At 34.2% G+C, this 21,623-nt stretch overlaps 1 protein-coding gene across 3 annotated transcripts in view; it reads left to right on the top strand.

The window, feature by feature from the left end:
* The window catches only part of KCNT2 (potassium sodium-activated channel subfamily T member 2), a 390,893-nt gene that overhangs the window by 255,371 nt on the left and 113,899 nt on the right, over positions 1 to 21,623 (top strand). The window lies entirely within an intron of this gene.

The raw sequence follows: 21,623 nt of genomic DNA, 5'->3' as shown, positions 1-21,623 counted from the left end.
TGTAAATAGCTTTAAATTTAAAAATATATATTTTATTTAGCTATGTAGTTTTAGATTAAAATAAATATATACATGTACACATATATTTCCATACAAACACATACACACATTAATTTAGAATTGGATGTTTACTTGTTAAAAATCATAGGAATGAAAGGGTAAATAGCCTAAGTTTTATATCTGAAGTTACATATCATAGGAATGAAAGGGTAAATAGCCTAAGTTTTATATCTGAAGTACCCTGAAGGTCATTGACAGTCATTAAAGTGAGAGCTCAACTCTGGTAATGCAAACTTGGCACTACTAAAACAAATATTATATATACCTGTGGTATAGTTACTATAGTATTATTTTTTATAGTTCTTTACCTGAATTTTAATATTTCCTGTCAAAAAACAAAACCAGTCATGTTATTATTATAAAATGTATGATACAGAAAATTATATAATTAAGGCAGCCACCAACATTATACACTTTGGGAATCACAAATCCTAATCACAAACAAAATTATCTCTGTTTTGTAGTAGGCATGCTGTAAACTCAGAGAGGAAATGTGTCATAGAGGAAAGAACACTGGTTTTGGCAGACAGAAATGATTGACTCATTAACTGCCAAACCCAATTAACATTGAGCCAATTACATGCTCCATTTAATTTTCAATCATATTATGTGGAAAGTTGAGATAATAATTTTTATCTAATCCATTTATTTATTCACTTATTTAGTAATTATTTTCTGTGTGACAGAATGATTTCAGGTGTTCTGGATATAATTAAGAAACCAACAGAAAAATCTTTGCTCTCAGGGAGTTTTTATTCTAATTGGAGAGATATAATAAACAAGAATAAACAAGTAATATACAAATATTTCTGAAGGCAATAGCACTATGGAGAAAAAAAAAGTAGTGAAGGGCAATGAAGAGCACAAGGATGTAGCAGTGGGTTCAACTTTAATGACAGTCATTGTATGACCCCATGAAGGAGTTGATATTTGATCAATGACCTGAGCAAATTAAAGTCATGACTATGCACAAATATGAGATATGAGTGTTCCAGTCAAAACAAAAAGCAGTGACTCTGAGGTGCAAGCACATCTGATGACTTGAGGAACATTAAGAAGACGTGCATAAATAGAGAAATGAAGGAAGAGAAAGTTAATAAAAGCTGAGATCTGAAAGGAAACAATGGGCCAGGTCACATAGAGTCTCCTAGGCCATTACAAGAATGTTGATAAACATACAAATTTGGCTGTCATCAGCATATAAACATCATTTAAAGCCTTGAAACTGAATGAAGTCAACTCACAGGATTACTTTGAAAATTATGTAGCCACGCCCAACCATAGTAATTGGTCTTTAGTTGTCTTATTGGCTTTGTTAATGTATATCAATTAGAATCTATACAAGCAAAAGTCAATCTTTTAATTCAGTGTCAGAATTGGCAGTTTGAGAGAGACAGGAGAAGACAAAACAGGATACCCAGAACCACGTGTTGTATTTGTGATGGAGTAGAAAAAAAAAGTCCCACACCTTGCATGCTTGTATTTTATATATCAGAATATTCCTAGGTCTATACCAAAACATTGCAATTTCATGACTATGAGAGAATAAATGTTCATAATTTTATTTAGATGTTTTTTGGAACACTGACAATAATGAACAAATAGGTATCAGAATGCAATAACAGCGACCATGATCAATCTTTTGATTCACTGTCTTAAATACTATGAAAATTAGGATTAAATGTATTTTGAAAAAAAAAAGTGACTCAAGTACCTATCATGTTGGACCTTTTTATTTTCGAGGGATGTATTATTCAGCCATAGAAGAGTTTTATAGAAGAAAGCCATCATGAGTTACAGAAAGTATAAAATTCTTTTGTCTGCTTAAAAGGTATATTTTTTAGTGATAATTTGAAAGTTTATGTGGAGGAAATGAACTATATAAAGAATTGAAGAAAGAATTATTTAGGAGGCCTTAAATAAGATAGATTTATTTGAAAATGAAGCAGAGACATCAAAATTAAAAAGATAGGTATCAGAAAAAATAATTGTTAACTTCTATAAGTATAAGCAAATAATTGTTGCTATTAGATTCAAATACTGATAACACATTATTACAAGGATATTTTGAAATATCTTTATTTTGATTTATGAGATCAAAGAAAGACAAGGCTTCAAATACTAATCAGTTAGTGTATGATATGAACGTATATTTGTAGTACTTTGAATGGATGAAAATATTTAAGAATTCCAATGCTATATTTTTTTAATATCTTAAAAGGGGAAGCAAATTTGCTTTTATATTGCTGTAAAACTAATTTTAAAAAGTTGCAGTATTGTAAATGTGTTCCTCATAGGTGGTTATTTCATAAGAAGTTCTTCATTAACTTACTGGGAGAGTATATTATTTTCACAAACAAGATCAAACAGCAGATCTAGATATTGCTGCATTGCTCTCTGTGAAATGAAAATTCTTATAAACATTAGCTGTTAAGTTTTTTCTGTTGTGTTCAACGTAATTGGTGTCTTTAAAAATAGAAAAGAAAAACAGAATACCTCATTTACATTTGTTTGCTTAGCTTTCAAGGTTTCATTATGCCTGTATTCAATTACTAAGTATAAAATTTTGTTCAGTTTTCTATCATAAGCATTTAATCTTTAGAAAATTTTATGATTTTTCAAATAATTATTTCACCAGAGATTGCTTAATAGTTTTGCAAAATCTGCAGCCACAGTGGAAACACATTAAGCCAAAATGCAATGTAATTAATTTGTGTGTATGCCATGTAAAAAGTGATTCTGTAATTCCATATGGATGCCAGAATTGTGTTCCAAGGCAAAATTAATGTTTTTGGATGGGTGTTAGTACTTTTCCTGGAAAATAAAATTACATATTCAAGGAAGTCTGGAAATATTAGGTTAAACGTATTTTAATGACATTTTAAAAGCCTTTTAATTTGAACCAATTTTAAACTTACACAAAAGTTGGAAAACCAGCAGAGTTCACACATACCCTTCCCAAATATAAACTCCCCTTAACACTTACTTTGCATAAATTATTAAAAGAAGGCGTTAACGTTGATACAATATTATTGACTAAATTATAGACCTTATTTGAATTTTATTCTTTTTTCATTAATGTCTATTTTCTGTTCCAGAACTCTTAAGATCCTGCATTGCCTTTAGTTATTATTTCTCCTTAATCTCCTCCAATTTGTGACAGTTCTTGTGGATGAGATTGGAATCAGTATAAACTCATGATTTTTAATGTATATATACAAAAATGATAGATACAGAAATACAAATGTGCATCTGTGTATGTCCACTAGTATATATATATACTTACAATACCTGGCTGTTTCTCTGAGACAGAATAGAGGCAATGACATCTCAGTAGCAATGAGCAAGCATGTCTTAGTAAATTGTGTTGCTATAGCAGAATACCTGAGACTGGGTAATTTATGAAGACAGATTTATTTTCTTGGGAAGTCCAAAATTCAAGGGCTGCATCTTGTGAGGACCTTCTTGCTGTGTCATTCCATGGCAGAAGGCAGAAGGCCAAGAGAGTACGTGTAAAAGAAAGCTAATAAGGACAAACTCATGTGTATAACAAACCCATTCTCCATCCGTAGGATGTTAATCCAGTCTATGAAGCAGAGCCCTGTGAACTAATAAGGCCTTATTAGGCCCCACCCTGCAACACTGTTGCATTGGGCATTAAGATTCCATCACATGAAGTTTAGGGAACATATTCAAATCCTAGCAACACTTAAGGCTCAGATCTTGATTGGTAAACATCATCCTTCAATATAAAGATCCAGGGCTCCAGCAGGGCATGGTGGCTCACACTTGTAATCCCAGCACTTTGGGAGGCCGACGTGGGCTGATCGCCAGATCAAAAGATGGAGACCATCCCGGCTAACACGGTGAAGCCCTGTCTCTACTAAAAATACAAAAATTAGCCAGGTGTGGTGGCAGGCACCTGTAGTCTCAGTTACTTGGGAATATGAGGTTGGAGAATCACTTGAACCCGGGAGGCTGACGTTGCAGTGAGCCAAGATCGCCGTTGCATTTCAGCTTGGGTGACAGAGCAAGACTCCCTCCAAACAAACAAAAAGATAGATTCAGGGTTTTTTGGAGTATTGGTTGATTCCAGGAGTGGGGCAGGGAAAAATACAAAATAAGCCTGAAAAATGTTATGGTGGCAGAAAGTAAGGAATTTGTCTAGGGGCTGTCAAAAGAACTAACATGAAGGAGGTCCTAATGGGCTAAGATGGAATAATTTGGGCAAGAATATAAATAATAATATTAGATTTTAACCCATAAAATAAAATATCCAGTAGTTCATACTAATATAAATAAATAAATAGAGGATAAGGCATGGCTCTGTCTTACTGAAGAATTCTAATTAATAAGTGTAGAAGGAAAGAGAAAAACATTAAGTCACCATTAGACAAACACTACACAATAATTGTGATTCCTCAGTGGGTACTAATATCAGGAGTGAAAGTTTGAGGAGAACCAGTATAATTGTGTGCTTTTGACATGTCTCCCTAAGATAGTTAATAACTATGAAGGGAACATTTGTAATCTATTGTGGAGAAACCTGGTAGACATCATCTTAATCAAGGGATCAAGGTAGCCATAATCAATAAAGATATTTTCATGTTACCTTTCATATGATGCACTAAAAAGTTACTTTGATATTCCTGCCAGCATTTTCTAATCATGTGAAAACATCAGACACATCCATATTGAGAGCATCCTACAAAATAACTGCCTGAAACTCTTTAAAATTTAAAGTCTTTAACAAAGAAAGACTGAGGAATGATGGGGTGCAGAAAACCACCATGGCATGTGTATACCTATGTAACAAACCTGCACGTTCTGCACATGTACCCCAGAACTTAAAGTATAATAATAAAATTTGTTTTAAAACATATTAGTCAGCTTAACTTGAGGGGGTTTTAAATATTTTGAGACAGTATTTTTGTCTGGAGGACTTCTCAGCAAAACCTTTAAGAAAATATGTATTTGGATAAAAGAAAGGCCAGCAAATGTCAGGTAAAGCAATGGTTTGTTCTGCCTTATTGCTTTGAACCCAAATTCCAAGCAGATCTCTAAGAATCTGAACTACACCAGACAGAAGCCTTCAATGTTTCTCTGACCATTAGGCTAATGACTTCAGATGCAAATTAGCCATGAGATCTTCCTTGTCTGTTGTGCTTTAGCATCCAGAGTCTCCAATTTGAAACAGTATGATAAGGGAAAATAAAAATCCATTGTCATTTACCATCACCAGAACAAAAAAAGGACCAAGAAAGATCGCAAGGAAGGAGGTAGAGACAGAAAGACTTTTTTTCCCTTTAATCCTGAGCTCCTTGCAGAAGCCCCAGGGAATCAGCTGCCATGTGGGAGGCAGAGAAAGTTTCTTAAAAGTAATAGGGATTATAATTACCACACTGACTGCAAGAAAGCGAAAAAAAAAAAAAAAAAAAAAAAAGGTAGGGGAGCATGCTCAGATGAACTATTTTTAGTTCCCTTGGAAGTTCCACACTCAAAAACTGTGACAGAGGACTATATTTTGTAACCTAGCAAATCTAGTTCAGTCACCCAGCTCCTTAGGTGGATAAAATAGAGTACCAGTGAAGATGAAAGGCATTTTGATTTCCGTTTAGAGTGACACACACACACACACACACGCAGACACACTTTAAAGCCTTAATGTGTTTGATTGCTATAAATTTGCGAATTGTTAGTTGGCATATAAAACTCGAACTTTATTTGATATAACTTTCTTAAATCTAAGCATCTATTTTCATTAATAGATTAATATGTGCTTTTGAGTGGTTTCGGTCAGATTTGAAAGTATTAACAGACTTCTTTTCCAAACCCCATATCTCCTTTCCACTCCTACAGTCCCAAATCACTAGTAACCTGGTGACTTTCTGACTACAGCAAGCTGAGGAAATGCCCTTTATCAATGGGTATGTAAGGGTCCTTGACTCATTCTGGTCTCATAAACTTCTCAGGTAGACAGTATAAGTACTCATTATCTCGCTCCTGACAACAGCTAATATCATCTTCGGGCAAGCTTCCTGGTGAGCCATGAGTCCAATGCCTACTCCTTGTTCTGAGGACACACATCCGTCCTACTTATTACTTCACAGAGCTTTTTAATTGAATGGGCTCCTGGGATCCAACAGCTTCTCAGTCATCTCTGATTGGCTGTCTAGTTGCATCATTCTGGTGTCTCCTTAGGCTCCCTCAGGTAACTTTTGGGGCATATCCATTACCTCATCAATGGATGTATGAGAAAGATATATAGACACTTTCTATGTCAAACTCTCATCTGCGCATGTGTGCGCGCGTGTGTGTGTGTGTGTGTGTGTGTGTGTGTGTGTTTGTGGTGGGGGATGCTTGTGTGGTTGTGATTCTTACCTGGCTAACTCAACCAATTTTTTAATCCTACTTCATGCCCCTGCATAGCCCCTGCGTAGGCTGCTGTTCAGCTAACTCTATCCCAGGAGGAAGTGTGGAACTTTCTGCTGCATGGACTTGCAAACAACATGGAAAGGCCTTTTTATTATTTCTGTCCCATAACCTTCCCTTTCTTTCCGCTGTAGGATATGAATTTTACTTCATCAGGACACTATATAATGATTAGTACTTGCTCTTCTAAATCTCTCCCACCTTCACTATTCTGCTCTAAATTCCATGGATCTTCATGGCCATAGTATTAGTTTGCTAGTGCTGCCATAGAAAAATCCACAGACTGGGAGGCTTAAACAACAGAAATTGATTTTTTACAGTTCTGGAGGCTAGGAGTTCTAGATCAATGTTTGGTTTCTCCCAAGTTCTCTCTGCTTGACTTGCAGATGGCTGCAGTCTTGCTGTGTCCTCACATGGGTTTCTTCTGTTGCACCCACATTCCTGATGTCTTTTGTGTGTCCAAATTTCCTCTTCTTAGGAGGACACCCCTCAGATTATAAGAGGGCCCACCTCGACAATCTCAATTTAATCACCTCTCAGAGGGCCTGTTTCCAAATATGGTCTATTCTGATATACTGAGAGACAGGACTTCAAGATATGAATTGTAGGGGGTCACACTGGCTGAAGAACATCCCAGAAGTGGAACACCATGGGTTCTACTGGAACACATTTACCAACTGCTATTGTTGTCACTATGCAGATAATTCTGCCAGTTCCACAGAAGCCTGCTTCTTTGATCATGGGAATTAACAATGATGATGTGTAATCCCCAGTTGTCCTTTCTCCATTTCTCCATCTCCCCCATGGCAACAAACAAACAAGAGCAACAATGAAAACAAACAACAAAAAAACAAAAAACGACTACAAGGCTGGAGATGTGAGTGGGGGTGATCACAAGAAAGGAAAATAATACACTTCTTAAACTTACTTTTATTTTATTTTATTTTTTTGAGATGGAGTCTCACTCTGTCACCCAGGCTGGAGTGCAGTGACGTGGTCTCGATTCCCTGCAACCCGGGTTCAAGTAATTCTCCTGCCTCAGCAAACTTATTTTTTTTTTTTAATATAAGGCAGTGTATACTGAAAATCTGTACAGAAAGACATTTTATTAGATGTATCCCAAAATCTATTTGACTAACTGAAAAATGTTTTTCTAAGCAAACTCATTAAAAGGTCAACAGGAACAGTATTCTATTAAACATATTTTGAGAAATCTGGATTTTGCCCTTGACTGACAGTCCCATGCTTGGAAAGCCTTTAACAGCTCAGCATTCATTATTGAATTAGATCTAAATATATCTGCTTTATTTCTTTAAGACTGTCTGTGCTCTAGTACTAATTTATTTTTGTATCCTTATCTCTCGTGACTCTCCTAAACATAGCATGTACTCCAAGTTACAAGAACCTAAATATACTTTGTGGTTTCCGCCTTCTACATCTTTTTCTTTTAAATTCTGTTTCCTCTGCCTTCCTAGAAGGTTTTGTTAAATCAAAAATTCTCTCTTCATGAATATTTTTAATCTCCCCAATTCAGTGTGATTTCTTCCTTCTATGAACTTGCATAGATTTTACTATATTCTGCCAGAGCAGGTATTATGTATTTTTTTCTTTATGAGGTTATAATTTCATTCAATGCAGAGAACATATCTTGCTTCTCTTTAAACCTTCCATAATGTTTTTCACAACATAAATCTTCAATAAATATCAGTTAAATAAATGAAATTAAGAATGCACTAAAGATTGAGGTGATGTATTATTTGGCTCCATGCCCTGGTTCCAAGTAGTTTATAAACCTCATGCATTTATCTACTCTCTCTCATGAGACTCCACTGATACAATGTAAAAGAAATTTTTTAAAAAACTGGAAGTTTTTATCAATGAAAAAGAAGTAGAAAGGGTGAGAGTTGAATCAAATTCTGAGAGATGGAAAGTAAACAAAGCAATGTTTTCTGTTGGAAATCACAGCCCAGACTTTCTTTAGAAGGTGATATAGTAAGACAAAATTCCTGTCCCCAGGGAAGTTTTGGGGTACAAGATGCCTACAAAAAGAGGGCAAATATTAATTAAAGTTATGTATATTGAACGATGACTTAGACCTCTTTCATTATTCACAGTACTATTTCCCTGTAATTAAGTCTAGCCAGACACTTACCATCAAGAAAAATAAAAGTTTTCCTAGAATAGTTTGAAGAAAATAAAGTACACCTTAGCAGATAATTGGAGCTGTGTTCCAATTCTCTATATAATCTGGTATTTGAGAGGTCCCAGACTGAGTAGTCTAATTTCTTCTTGCTTACTATAAGGTAAAAACTACCATTTAACAAATCATATTCACAGGCAAAGGAATTCATTCAATATCCTTATATCTTGTACTCCAAAGCTGAAATATGGCTCTTGCTATTTGCTGAATGTCAGCATACAGGATGAGATGAGAGAAGTTTATCCAGCCAAAGGAGAGCAGCTACTTCTATTTGTACTGAAATGGTTTGAGGTCTATAGCTAAGGTTGGGTGTTATTTATACTCATTAGTAAATATAGATTTTTTTAAAAAAATCAAGACTATAATATTTAAAAGAAGAGTCAAATATATATTTTGGAAACGAGTTTGAGTAAGTGTAAACAAAAGTACATTAACAAGAAATTCAAACATGTATTTGAAAAGTAGAGTAGTATTATTTAGAAGACTGTATGGAAGTGCTCTAAAGGGTGGTGATGATTGTCCAAAGGAATAAAATGTTATGAATTTTGTTTCTGTACAGGGTTAAATATTTAACTTAAATTCTGTTGACTATGATTCTGGAGGTCCTGATTTTCTCTTCAGTATTAAGGAGGAAAAGGGACCATAACAAATAAATACACAAATCCAAAATAACTTAAAATAATGATAATTATTATTCCCAGGAAGATTCAAAACAGAACAAGAGTCATGGTGGAGAAATAGAGAGGAAAGACCTGTTAAAATTAGAGGAGTGATTGCTGAAATTAAAAACATATGTATCTTGTTTTGGAAGATACTGTCATAGAAATGTTGAGGATTTTAGATAAAAATGCAGAGTTGGAATATATAAGCAAAAAGACTAGAAGTACAGGAGATCAATCCAGAGGAGATGATATCTGATTTGGTAAGAGTTCCACCAAAAGAGGATAGAGAAAATGGTAGTTAGAAAGTACAAGAGGAGAGACTCAAGCCTGTAAATTATTAGGTCTCCTGAGTGTGAGTCATAATAAGTGAAAAAGAACCACTCCTAGATGCATAGCTTTGCCAAATTAAAAAACACTAATGATGAAGAAAAATTTCTGAAACGGAAAGAGGAAAAAAAAAGTCTCAGTATTGATCAGTTAAACTTTAGACAAGACTATCCATTGCCTAGTTTTAAGTATAAAGAGAAATATAAAGGAATATGGAGTCTCACAGGGTCATTGGGAAAACAAGACAGTTTCTATGTTAAATTGCATAAACAGTTCCCACTACCACACCAAGCAACTAACCAGATAAAGGAGCTTTGGTCTCTGAAAACCCCCAGAACAATAGTACCTCTCTAGCCATCTACTGCAACAAAATGGATGCTCCTACCCTACCTGTTTCCTTCCTTACCTCAATTTCAAAGTAAACGCCTACATTTGTGTCTGACTGATGGAACCCATGGCACATGTCTGCACCACAGCTAGAACCAATGATTCCTAAAAGTTACCACTAAAAAGGGGTCCGAATTTGAAAAGTCAGGTACTCAGTCTCGGCAAGAGATTGGAATATAAAAACAACATATAAATTGGAATGCATCTGTTTTTTGCTACCAGCTGGAAAACAAAATCATAAACTCTAAGAAATTAAAAGTCTATGATAAAAATAAATTAAAATGTGCTGTAATGTAGAGCAATAGGTAGTCAGAAAGTAGAGAAAAATTATTTGAACATTCTTTCTGGAGTAACTCTGGGAACTGCAGATGAGGTCATATAATTGTAGCACTCCATTTGAGTCTACAGTGAACTCTACTGTAATCATCATAATAAAGTGATCACTGCTCACAGGCTCTCTACTTTAAATCTGAAGTCATAGACTGATAGCTAATAAACAAAATACAAATATTTACAAGCCCAACACTGTAAAAATAACTGAACAGCAAATAAATCTTGAAATAAAAGTGAGGAGAAAATATGGAAATGAAGAGGGTAGCTAATATCATCTCCAGGTTCCAACATAGAAAATCAAGACTGTGTCTATAGTTAGTGAAACAGAATTTTAAGTATGGTAAGTTAAAAAGTACCTAGTAAATCAGAGATTGAATATGAGACAAATTCTACCAGGAGATAGGTTTTATTTGGCTGCCACCAGAGTGTCAACTTATTTTCTCCTTTTGAATTGTTTTCTTTGAATTTGCGGTTCAGTAGGCATCCAACAACCAATTAACCACAAGTTTGAACACTCCTTATTGTCCTGTGTCTGACCTGATTCATGTATTTGCTAAATTTGCTTTGTAGACACTAGAGTCAGAACATTGCAAAAGAGGAATTAAAAATAGAAATAATTATTATATAAGCAACCCTGGGAACTCCACTGTGAAAAAATTCTTTTATATCTTACAGGAGGAGGTCAGTAGGTAGTACCTACAATAATAGGGTAGTAAATGTAGTAACATATTATTAAAAGATACCTTAAAACTGTTGGAAGAAGCCTCAGGATTTGGAAGCATGTGTTTTTAATTTTTTTGTTTGGTCAAAATTTAAACTCTGAATAAGAAAATAGCATTTAATTAAGAGTTAACATATTGTTATGGTTCGGTCATTTGTGAAGTATCATCACTTGCATCCATATGTAAGGTACCATGTTAGGAGTTTGGAGAATATAAACTTGAATACGTGTGATCACAAATCAGACCAACAGTCTGATTAATAGACGATTACTCAGACTAAGTGCAGGGCAGGATAAAATATAACATTGCTTTTATATGTATTTGGAATGTATTACAAATTTCCCCTAATTGGTTTATTTTACTAATAAAGATTATTTTAGTTATGGTAAGATTAGTTTGCATACTTGAGAAGAAATCAAATGACAACATGGAGAGACAGCAAAAACGTCCTAATTATAATTATTTTCAAAAGGGCAAATGATAAAATGTAAATAACAGCAATAGGAGCTTCCTAAGTTTCTATGTGTCTAAGTATTAATATTTATGGAATATAACTTTCCTAGAAAATTCACTACAAAGTTCTAGACTAAAGGTACAGATATAGCATTGAAATGTAAATGTACAATGGCATGAAACTTGAACAGAAGTGGAGCATATGGTATTCACTAAGCATGCTGGCTGTGATCTGAGAGAGGGGAAAGTACAGTGTAGCTATAAAATTTTATTAATGCTGAAGTAGAACAGTTTAAAGTCAGTGAGATATAACTTATTTAATGATGGAGTTAAAGAGCCAAGAATGCAACTCCAGTTTTATAGGTGAATTTTTTTTTTTTACCTGACAGTTTAAAAAGTAGATGAAAAGTCTTAACACGATTTTAGGGCTTTTTTTGGTGTGTGTGTGTGTGTGGTGATAATGGAAATTAAATGAACACTTCAAAAAACCACATTGGAGTTATTGAAGGAGAAACCAACATTAAAGGGCAGAGAATTTAAGCTACTTCCATGTACAATCAACCTTTTAAATTTAACTTTTGTGTGCTTTTTCATTTCTCATTGAAGTAGATGCCTTTCAAAATGTTCATTGTTTATGATCACTGCCAGTAATGCTAGAAAACCATGTATCATTTTCCCATTCTCTCCACTTTTGGTGGCCATTTTTCATATCCTGAAAATGGCAAACAGCTTTCTGTTCCATCTGGTGGTAGAAAATTGATTACCATGCTTTATATTGTATCTGCAACTTTTAATCTTAGAACTCAGATTTCTAATTTGATGCTTGATGACCTACAGTGTTGAGGCAGTTTCGCTATTCAAGAAGTGGAATGCATAAGCATCTTCCTAGTATACTGAGGTGTCTTAATGTTTTTTTTGTTACTTCTATCTAGAGTTCTCAAATACTTTTCTTTCCAGATATGCTGCATCTGTACATTTAGTTCTATCTGCAGACTTACAAGAATAAGTTTTCATATAATACAAAGTTATGCGTTAGCTGCTTATTTTGTAACCTCACCTGTTTTGGAAGCTTCTTTGTACCCCGTATACCTCTGTACTGTAAATTATATTTATCTTTCCAATGACATAGACTACGATTTGTCAGAATTATTTATTTGACCTTCAGTGACTAAACTCTAGATTCCTAACACTGATAGTAAAAGCAAAATTGTAATACCATTTAAATGTTTTAATTTTTAAATGAAGTTTGCAATCATTGTGAAATAATGTAATTCGTTAGTGCACAAAAGCACCCTGGGAAGTATACAGACAACAAACTGATTGCACCAAACTGACTCTATTTCCATAGATGATGGAATTAAATAAAGTGCATTAATTTTAATTAGATTTAACCTTTTAGTTACTTATTTTAGACCTTTAAAATCTCCTGGAAATAATATAGTGAGTTAATATATTTTCTCATCTTCTTTAAAATAGAATATCAATAAAGAGATTTATATTTAAGCCATTTATTAATCTTATTCAAGTACAAACCTAAACTACATTCTTTCCCAAAAATGTCAAAATATCTCTATAGTTATATGTGCAAAAATTTCTTTAGTTATATATATGTAAACACTTTTACTACATAGTGAAGAATGAATTATATATCCAAGTTATCTTGTGACAAGGTGCTCTTTATTCCTGTTGATGCAAAGATAACTTAGTTTGATAATAAATATAGATATATTAAAGTAACTAGTATGACAATCTGTGTCAATTTTGGTGAATCTGAAGTAAATTATTTATCATCTGTTTAGCTACGTTATTTAGGAACAAAGGGAACAAAATGTACTTGCAAAGTAAATCCGAGGTTTATAATGTAGAGATGTTTAAAACAACAAATATGATGCTGTGAAAGAGGTAGATTTCCGTAATGATTACACTTTACAACTTTAGAAGGCAGTGCTTTATAACACCAAGGCTGTTCTTTAGTTTACCTCTAGTGTGATGGCATTTTTATATGCATAAAGAAAATATAAAAATTAAAAAATAATTCTACTTTCTAACATCTATTAATATGAATTTCACGAAAACATACAGCTTCATAAAAACATGAGAAGTCACAGTATAATAAGATATTATGCTATTTTATTAAAATGGAACTACTTTACTGAGCAAGGTAGTACAGCACATCCCGAAATAAGAACAGAGTATGGAACATATTAAGACTTCAGTATATTGTATCTGGGACAGGAAATTCTAACTAAATCCTTTATTTCTCCCTTTGGAAAAATTGATATGGGAAAACTCTTAAAAACAAAACTATGTAAGGTTCTTTTACTGCATTCAGAGGTCTGTATTGAAATACATTTCTGCGAAGACCAGATCCAACTACTTATTAGCTAACAGCTCTTATTCTACTTGGTTGATTATATTGAAGTGTAGGAGACTAATATGTGGGTTAATTCTTTCTGCCAATAATACCCATTTGCCTTGAAGGTACAATCATGGGTAAGTGAGAAATATGCAACTTGTGTTTGAAAAAAAATGTCCAAATTGATTTATACATAATCCAAAAGTTAATGGAACTAATAATATATTTACCTTGGAAACAATAAATAGAATAGAAGAAGCTTATCTTTTTTGTGGTTTGTTTTTCCTAACCAATACTTACTATGCTTAGAGAAGCCTTCATGTTGCCCCAGGTTTGGTGATTATAACCCAAATTTGAGGACAAAAAAGAGTCAAGTATTTTACTTGCTAATCTTCTTACCCTTCTATAAAAAGAGATGATCGGAGAGGGTGACAGATAGAGGAGCAAAGTGGTTTTGCATCCACCTCCAGCCAAGTGAGGTGAGGTCCAAAAAAATTTACTTATTACTCATGGAAAATAGGATGTCTGCTTGCAGTAGGAACTAACATCTCATTTGCCAGTTAGACATCTGCTTATGTAGTTTCCTGAGATTATTTAAACATGAGGAAAAAAAGAGAAGGAGATGGCAAGTCAGGGAGATAAGTCAGAGAGTAGAGACTGCCGTAGAGCAGCCCACACGCTTGTGCGTGAGTTTCCTGAAGCACAACTTATAGCTTAAAAAGGTTTGACCTGTCTTTCTAGTACCCCATCTGCTCCACAAAGTGAGGCACCTCCAGAAGTTAGAGTGTATAGGGTGTACCACTAGGAAATAAGGAAGGATGGAATGGAGTTTCTTGCTTACCAGTGATACAATACAGAGGCTCACCTCCCACTCCCCACAAAACATTTTCATGTCGCTATAAGATAGGTATCATGTGATTACCATCTCCATAGAGAACAGTGATGACCAGTTACAGTTAGTCTAGACAGCAGCAACAGCTCAGAGAGAACAAGCCTGAACTGGTAAGACTGGAGCTTCAAATTGGGTAGGCCTTGGTTTGATTTAAATGGAGCTCCAATGTGATTTTAAATAAATGGGATCTGCCTGAAACATTATTACATGATAGGAATGGAAGATCTGAAATTGCATGACTGAAGGCTACAAAGTCATGGAGTTTGTAATTTATTTACTTCACTAGACTTTTTTTTCCCCTTTTTCCTAAGCAATCAACTTGTCTTCCAATATTCTTTCCTTTTCTTTCCATTAAGACATTTGTTTAGGGTATAAAATGTAAAGAATAGCAGACACAAGCTTCTTTTCTTTTCAAGATGTCTCATCAAAAATTTTCAAGGCTGTCATGACAGGTATTGGGTGCATCAATTCTGCAGCATGCCTCTTTATTCAGAGGAACTAGAGACCTAAGGGATTCTTTCAAATATTAAACATACACTGTTTTTCTGTACTCTGTCTGTTTTCTTAGTATAATATTTCATCTCCAGATTCTATTATTTTTTTCTTTTTTACCCAGATCGCTACAAATAGCTGTAACTAGCAATGATTTCGGAAACAAATGTGGACATTAACTTCACTAGGAAGGATTCTTTACTATTCAATTACCAGTCAACATAGTAGAATAGCCGCACAAGAGTTTGACATAGATAACAGATTATACTATTTTACAGGGTGAAGTGTACTTGAAGGTTAACAGTTAGTAAATACACAAGCCTGTTATTTCCCCTAAATGTTCATTTAATTGCTGTAAACATATCTCAAATTTTTATTGAATGGTTTTCATAATTTTCAATGAGCTTTCTCCATTCTGTGCTTTTTGTCCCTAATATTTCTTGTGTTTTTACTGCTGCTATTTTTGCCTAATTATAACACTAAATTGATATAATATTAAATTCACTTCATGTCCATTAGTGATTATGAAACTCGGTGTTTTTTTTTTTTTAATTCTGACACATTTATCATAGAGAAAGTAATGTAACTTAGACCTAAAAATTATTCTGGTGAAGGCAAAAGGAATGGTATAATTAGAAAAGCAGAACATTAGTAATTGAGCATGAAGAACGTTGTTAGATTATTCTTTGTTCATTTAACAAAACATATATTAAGCTCTTACTCTGTGTCAGAACCAATGTCACGTCTTGGGGATATAGTGGTAAACAAGACATGATCCCTTTTCTCATGAAACTTATTTCATGGGGAAGCAAGATATTAAGGATTAATTAACACAATTTAACGTTACAGTATTATGAAAGGAGAAGTACGCTACTGTAAAACTGAGGAGGTGATGATTAAGCTGAGGGTCAAGAATGGATAGGCCATAGGAGGTAGAGAGAAAATCCTAGAAACAAGAGAGAGTATCTTGTTCAGGAGAAATTAAAGACTTGCAGTGGCTGGTGGGCATCAGAGAAAGGAGAGAGAAGTAATAGATGAAACCTGAAAGAAGTAACAGAACAGGTCAGCAGGGCTTTGTAATGATAATTTTAAAAGTTTAACTTATCAAATGGAAGGAGAAAGCCCTTTAGGCATTTTCAATGAGAGAGTGACATGAAATAATTTGAAATTTTGAAATTTACTCCTATTACATTACTATAAAAGGCTTTGTGAAAACATTGACTGGAGAAAAGGAAGTGAGATAGGGCTGTTTTAAGGTGTAAGATTTGTTGATGGAGAAAGGAATAAACAGATAGGTGAGTACAGGTCATACCTGGGTGATAGAATTAAAGGATTTGTTGCTACAAGCAGTTTGGAAATACATTCTTTATTTATGTAATTATTTATCCCTCATTCAAAGTCAGTCTTGAATTAAGTAAATATAAAAAGTAAGATAATAAGAAAATAGAGATAGAACAGTAAGCTGAAGACAAATGAAAGATTTTTGGACAGTTATACAGGATATAAAATGTCCTGCATTACTGATAAAGCTACAGAACTTGGCTTTTAATGTCTTACTAGCTGAAGAAAAGTAATGAAACAGCAGCAACATTTGCAGTGAATATTGGAGCTACTCAGAAGTGACATTCCTGAACAAAGTGCTGACTTTTTAGCCAGAGTATCTGGGTTGAATTCTGTAATCTGCCCATGCTGGCAAGATCAAGGCCATTGAACTTCAGTTTCTTTATGTACAAGGTGTGGTTAATAGCATGTATCTCATAGATTACCACGACAATAAAATTCTTTCATTAAATATTTTTGAACATCTACTATATCTTAGAAAATGTTCTAGCCACTGGAAATCCTCCAGAAAACAAGGTAAACAACAGGGCTCAGTGGTTTCGCTGCTACTTTCTGCTGAGATTGGTTTTGGGTGAGATGTTGTGGCAAAAATAAAGAGCAATTAGCATGCAAATGAAGGTATAATATGTTGCTAACATAAAGATGTCAGTTTCATCCAAATTTATTATTTTAAGTCCATTCCACCAATCATACCAATACAACATTCTTTTTTAAAGTAGATAAGCTGATTTTAAGTTTCTTTGATAAAATAAAGAAAGCAGAGTACCAAGGAAAATTTTGAAGGACAATAATAATGAGAGGGGATTACATTGTATACTTAAAAATAATGTGCAGTTACAATAATTGAAATAGTGTACTATTAGTGATTGATGCAGAAGAATCAATTAACAGGCCAGAAACTATGTAATTAGGAATTTGGTGTTTGAAGATACTTATTTAATATCTTGAGTAACTGAGTAGATATTCAAAAAAAGTTAAATTCAATACATTGGTCATGGAAATGGAAAAATGATTACTTTATGCCTATGTAAAATATTAGTCCTAAAATATTAGTAAGTAGGGGCCTGGGGGAAGCTAATATAACGTAGACTAAATGCTGCCTTGAAACATAGCTAGGAAGCAGTGAAAAATATACAAACAAAAGGCTTAAATCATTAGTACCAATTGTGGTTTGTTTGTTTTTTTTCCTTTTTGTGATGCATTTTATTTTTTATTTATTAGAAAATATTAAGACATTCAGAAGGTATATGAATGTTACCATGAATATCCATGTACTTAGCAATCCAGATTTTAAATAATAAACATTCCAAATGTTTGTGAAACCTCACATATACCATCTCTGTTTGACATTTTCCCTCTTTTTTTAGGACTTAGTTTGCTATAAAGCTGAATCTGCATACTATTATTTTATCTAACATTTTGTATTTAAGATTTCCCCATGATGTCTTTTAGGCACTGGGACTTGAATTTTCACTGTTATCTATGTGGATTTTATTTGTTTATCCATATTTCTTGTGGATATGCATATATAAGATTGTTACATATTTTTATCTTCCTTTAGCAAATTTTTCAGGTCTACCTTCAGAACATACCCAGAATCTAACATGGTCCAAACCATTATCATCTAGGTAGATCATTGCAATAACCCACTCACTGGTCACTGCTCCTTCTCCAATCTGTTTTCAACACAGTGACCAGAGGTATTTTATAAAATATGGATCAGACTTGTTGTACCAGTCTTCAAAATTCTACAAATCATCCCAATTAAAGGTCAAAGCCATAGTACAATTATTTATAAAGTTCTTCATGATCTCTCTTCCCAGCTAGTTACCTCTCTGGCCCCATTTTCTCCTTCTCCCTGAACTCCAGCTAAACTTGCTTCCTGCCCTTTCTTAGCCACATCAAGCATTACCTCTGTCTCAGGGAAGTTCGTGTAGCTACTTCTGCCTATAATGACCTTCTCCCAGACCTCTCTCACCTTCTTCAAGATTTTTACTCTGATGTCATCTTTTCCCCAGTCACACTATTTACATTTTATTCAGCCTGCTAAAACATTAGCTCCCTTCCTGCTTTGTTTTTCTCCCCACTATTATCACCTCTAACACACAACACAATTTGCTTTTTACTGTTTGTTGTTGGCTGTCTCCCACTAGTGACTCCATGAGACAAGACGTTTTTACTTTTTTTGTTAACTGCCATAACCTCATAACCTTTGAATCTAAAGCCTTTCCTGGCATTTCACAGGTGCTCAATTAATGTTTTGTGTTTTAGTTAATGAGTTGGAACTGGACATACCCACGAATATTAGCTGTAATAGTAATGTCTAGCATTTCTCAAGCAAATAACGTGAGCTGAAAATAACAAAATTTGTATATTGACAATTAGCTGAACTTAGAGATTCCTGGTTACCTATTAAGGTTTTGTAGAAATCATAAAGGAAAAAAAAATTCCCAAAGAAATGACATCCTAAAAAATGATGCTGCCTGAGGGGCAATGTGCCAGTATCAAAAAGCAATGTAATAAGCAAATCACTTAAGAAAATTTATCTGAACTGTCCTTCTCCGATTCCATCCATTTCTGTTCCCTTCCAAGTTACCACATTGTGTTCCCCTGTCGGCTTCTGGAATTAAATTTATAACTCTCTTGAATAGCTTTTAGTACCCCTGCATGACAATTAGTTGACCTCATGCTGGCTTTTGGATCTCAAACAAATCCTGATGAATTACCAGCATCATCTCATACATTTTCAGTCTTTCAGATAGATTCTGTTTTTGCCAAGTGCCGTCTTGCCAAATAGTAATGTGGTACATAACAAAAATAACTTTATTTTTGTTTGCCAAAGGGAATGTTTTCTCCACCAGGAGCAATAATTCTTAGGAAGTAGTAGCTAGATGTAGTCATATGCAAGCAAAAATCGAAACTGTTTTATTTTGTTTTCCTAGTTCCAAAAATACGTTAACATTATGGAAGAATGGGTCCAGGTTTTAAAAGCATTATTGTTTAGTAAGTCAACTAGGTATATTTAAAATGGCTTCGAAATTTAGCAATGAGGAAGATGTAACAGCAGAATAATATTGTCAGCTTATATGTACTGTGCGTTTTCTATGATTCCAACATCTGATTTGTGTTACCTCATTTTATCTAACCCAAGGAAGCTGATACTGTTTTTCACGGAAGAGATAAATAATCACTGAAAAGTTAAATAACTCACAAAAGATTGTACAGTTGGGACTCAGATTAGGCAGTCAACCTCCAGGGCCCAGGCTCTTGACTCTTTTTTTTAGAGACGGAGTTTCGCTCTTATTACCCAGGCTGGAGTGCAATGGCGTGATCTCGGCTCACCGCAACCTCCGCCTCCTGGGTTCAAGCAATTCTCCTGCCTCAGCCTCCTGAGTAGCTGGGATTACAGGCACGCGCCACCATGTCCAGCTAATTTTTTGTAGTTTTACTAGAGACAAGGTTTCACCATGTTGACCAGGATGGTCTCGATCTCTTGACCTCGTGATCCACCCACCTCGGCCTCCCAAAGTGCTGGGATTACAGGCATGAGCCACCGTGCCCGGCAACTCTTAAAACATACTTAAGAAGGAATGATGCAGAAATGAGACATACTTAGAAAATACAGATTTTTTTTTAAAGCTTAGAGACAATTTGAAAATGTTGCTATTTCCTTCCTAATAACCCGTTAGACAATACTCAGAGTTTAAAATGGCTTTTAAAGTCCTAAACGTGGTAGCAATGACTTGTGATCTGCTGTGATCCATTAAGAATCTATTAGAGATTATGATGAATTATTTTTATTATTTTTATTTATTTATTTTTTTAATTGCATTTTAGGTTTTGGGGTACATGTGAAGAACATGCAAGATTGTTGCATAGGTACACACATGGCAGTGTGATTTGCTGCCTTCCTCCCCATCACCTGTATCTGGCATTTCATTTTGCTTCCAAAATGTGCTTTCCTTATACTTGTAGAGTTCTTAAGCTTTATTCAGCAAAGATAAATGAATTTATTATATAAAATGAGAAGAATGCTATTTATATATCCATTATAAATTTCTCATCAATTGCATTTTTAATATATTTTTAAAGCTACTGAAGGCGGGCAGCACAGAACATTCTAGAACAAAAGACATTGTGCTTTTTGTTGTAAACTTATCTTCTTTGTAAAAAATACTTTTGTGGGATCTCTTTTGGAGATTTAGTCAGTTCAGGCTTTTATTACAAATTACCACAGTATGGGCATTTTATAAACAACAGAAATTCATTTCTTACAGTTCTGGAGGCTGGAAATCTAAGATCTAGGTGCCAACATGATCAGGTGCTGGTGAGGCCCCCTTCTGAGTTGTAAACTGCTGACTTCTTGTGTTCTCTCAGGGCAGGAAGACAGCTCTTTAGCATCTTTATAGAAGGCACTAATTCCATTCCTGAGGGATCTACTCTCAAGACCTAAGTACCTCTCAAAGACCCCACCACCAAATACTATCACAATGGGATTAGGATTTCAACGTGAATTTTGTGGTTACACAAATATTCAGTTAGTTGGCAAGACCCTTACTTTTATCACAGAGAAGTGTCTTTCTTGACTGCTATACAACTGGAAGAAAGTCATTGCTATGATATGAACAAAAAATAAGAGTGTATTTTCTATAAAATCAAATTGATAAATTGAGATAAATTTATAATTTTAAACATAAAGCAAAATAAAATACCTACAAGAGCTTCTGCAGGATAGGTAAGATAATGTTGGCCATATTATGGAGACTGTACAACAAATTTTACAGGATATGCATGATAGGATATACATAAAGAGAGACTAAAAATTAAATCCTAGATCTTGAAAAACTCCCACTTTCTAGAAAACTACCATTTCTCAAGCTTATATATATATACTATTAATTTCAAAATGTTTGTATAAACTCTTGCATATAATGTCATCTTCAGAGTTCAAAGCACTATTTGGATG

Source organism: Aotus nancymaae, unplaced genomic scaffold, assembly GCF_030222135.1.
Source record: "Aotus nancymaae isolate 86718 unplaced genomic scaffold, 86718_ANA_hifiasm-v0.15.2.pri h1tg000108l, whole genome shotgun sequence".
Classification (NCBI taxonomy): domain Eukaryota; kingdom Metazoa; phylum Chordata; class Mammalia; order Primates; family Aotidae; genus Aotus; species Aotus nancymaae.
The sequence above is the reverse complement of the archived record's forward strand: the minus strand, read 5'-3'. Positions and strand labels throughout refer to the sequence as shown.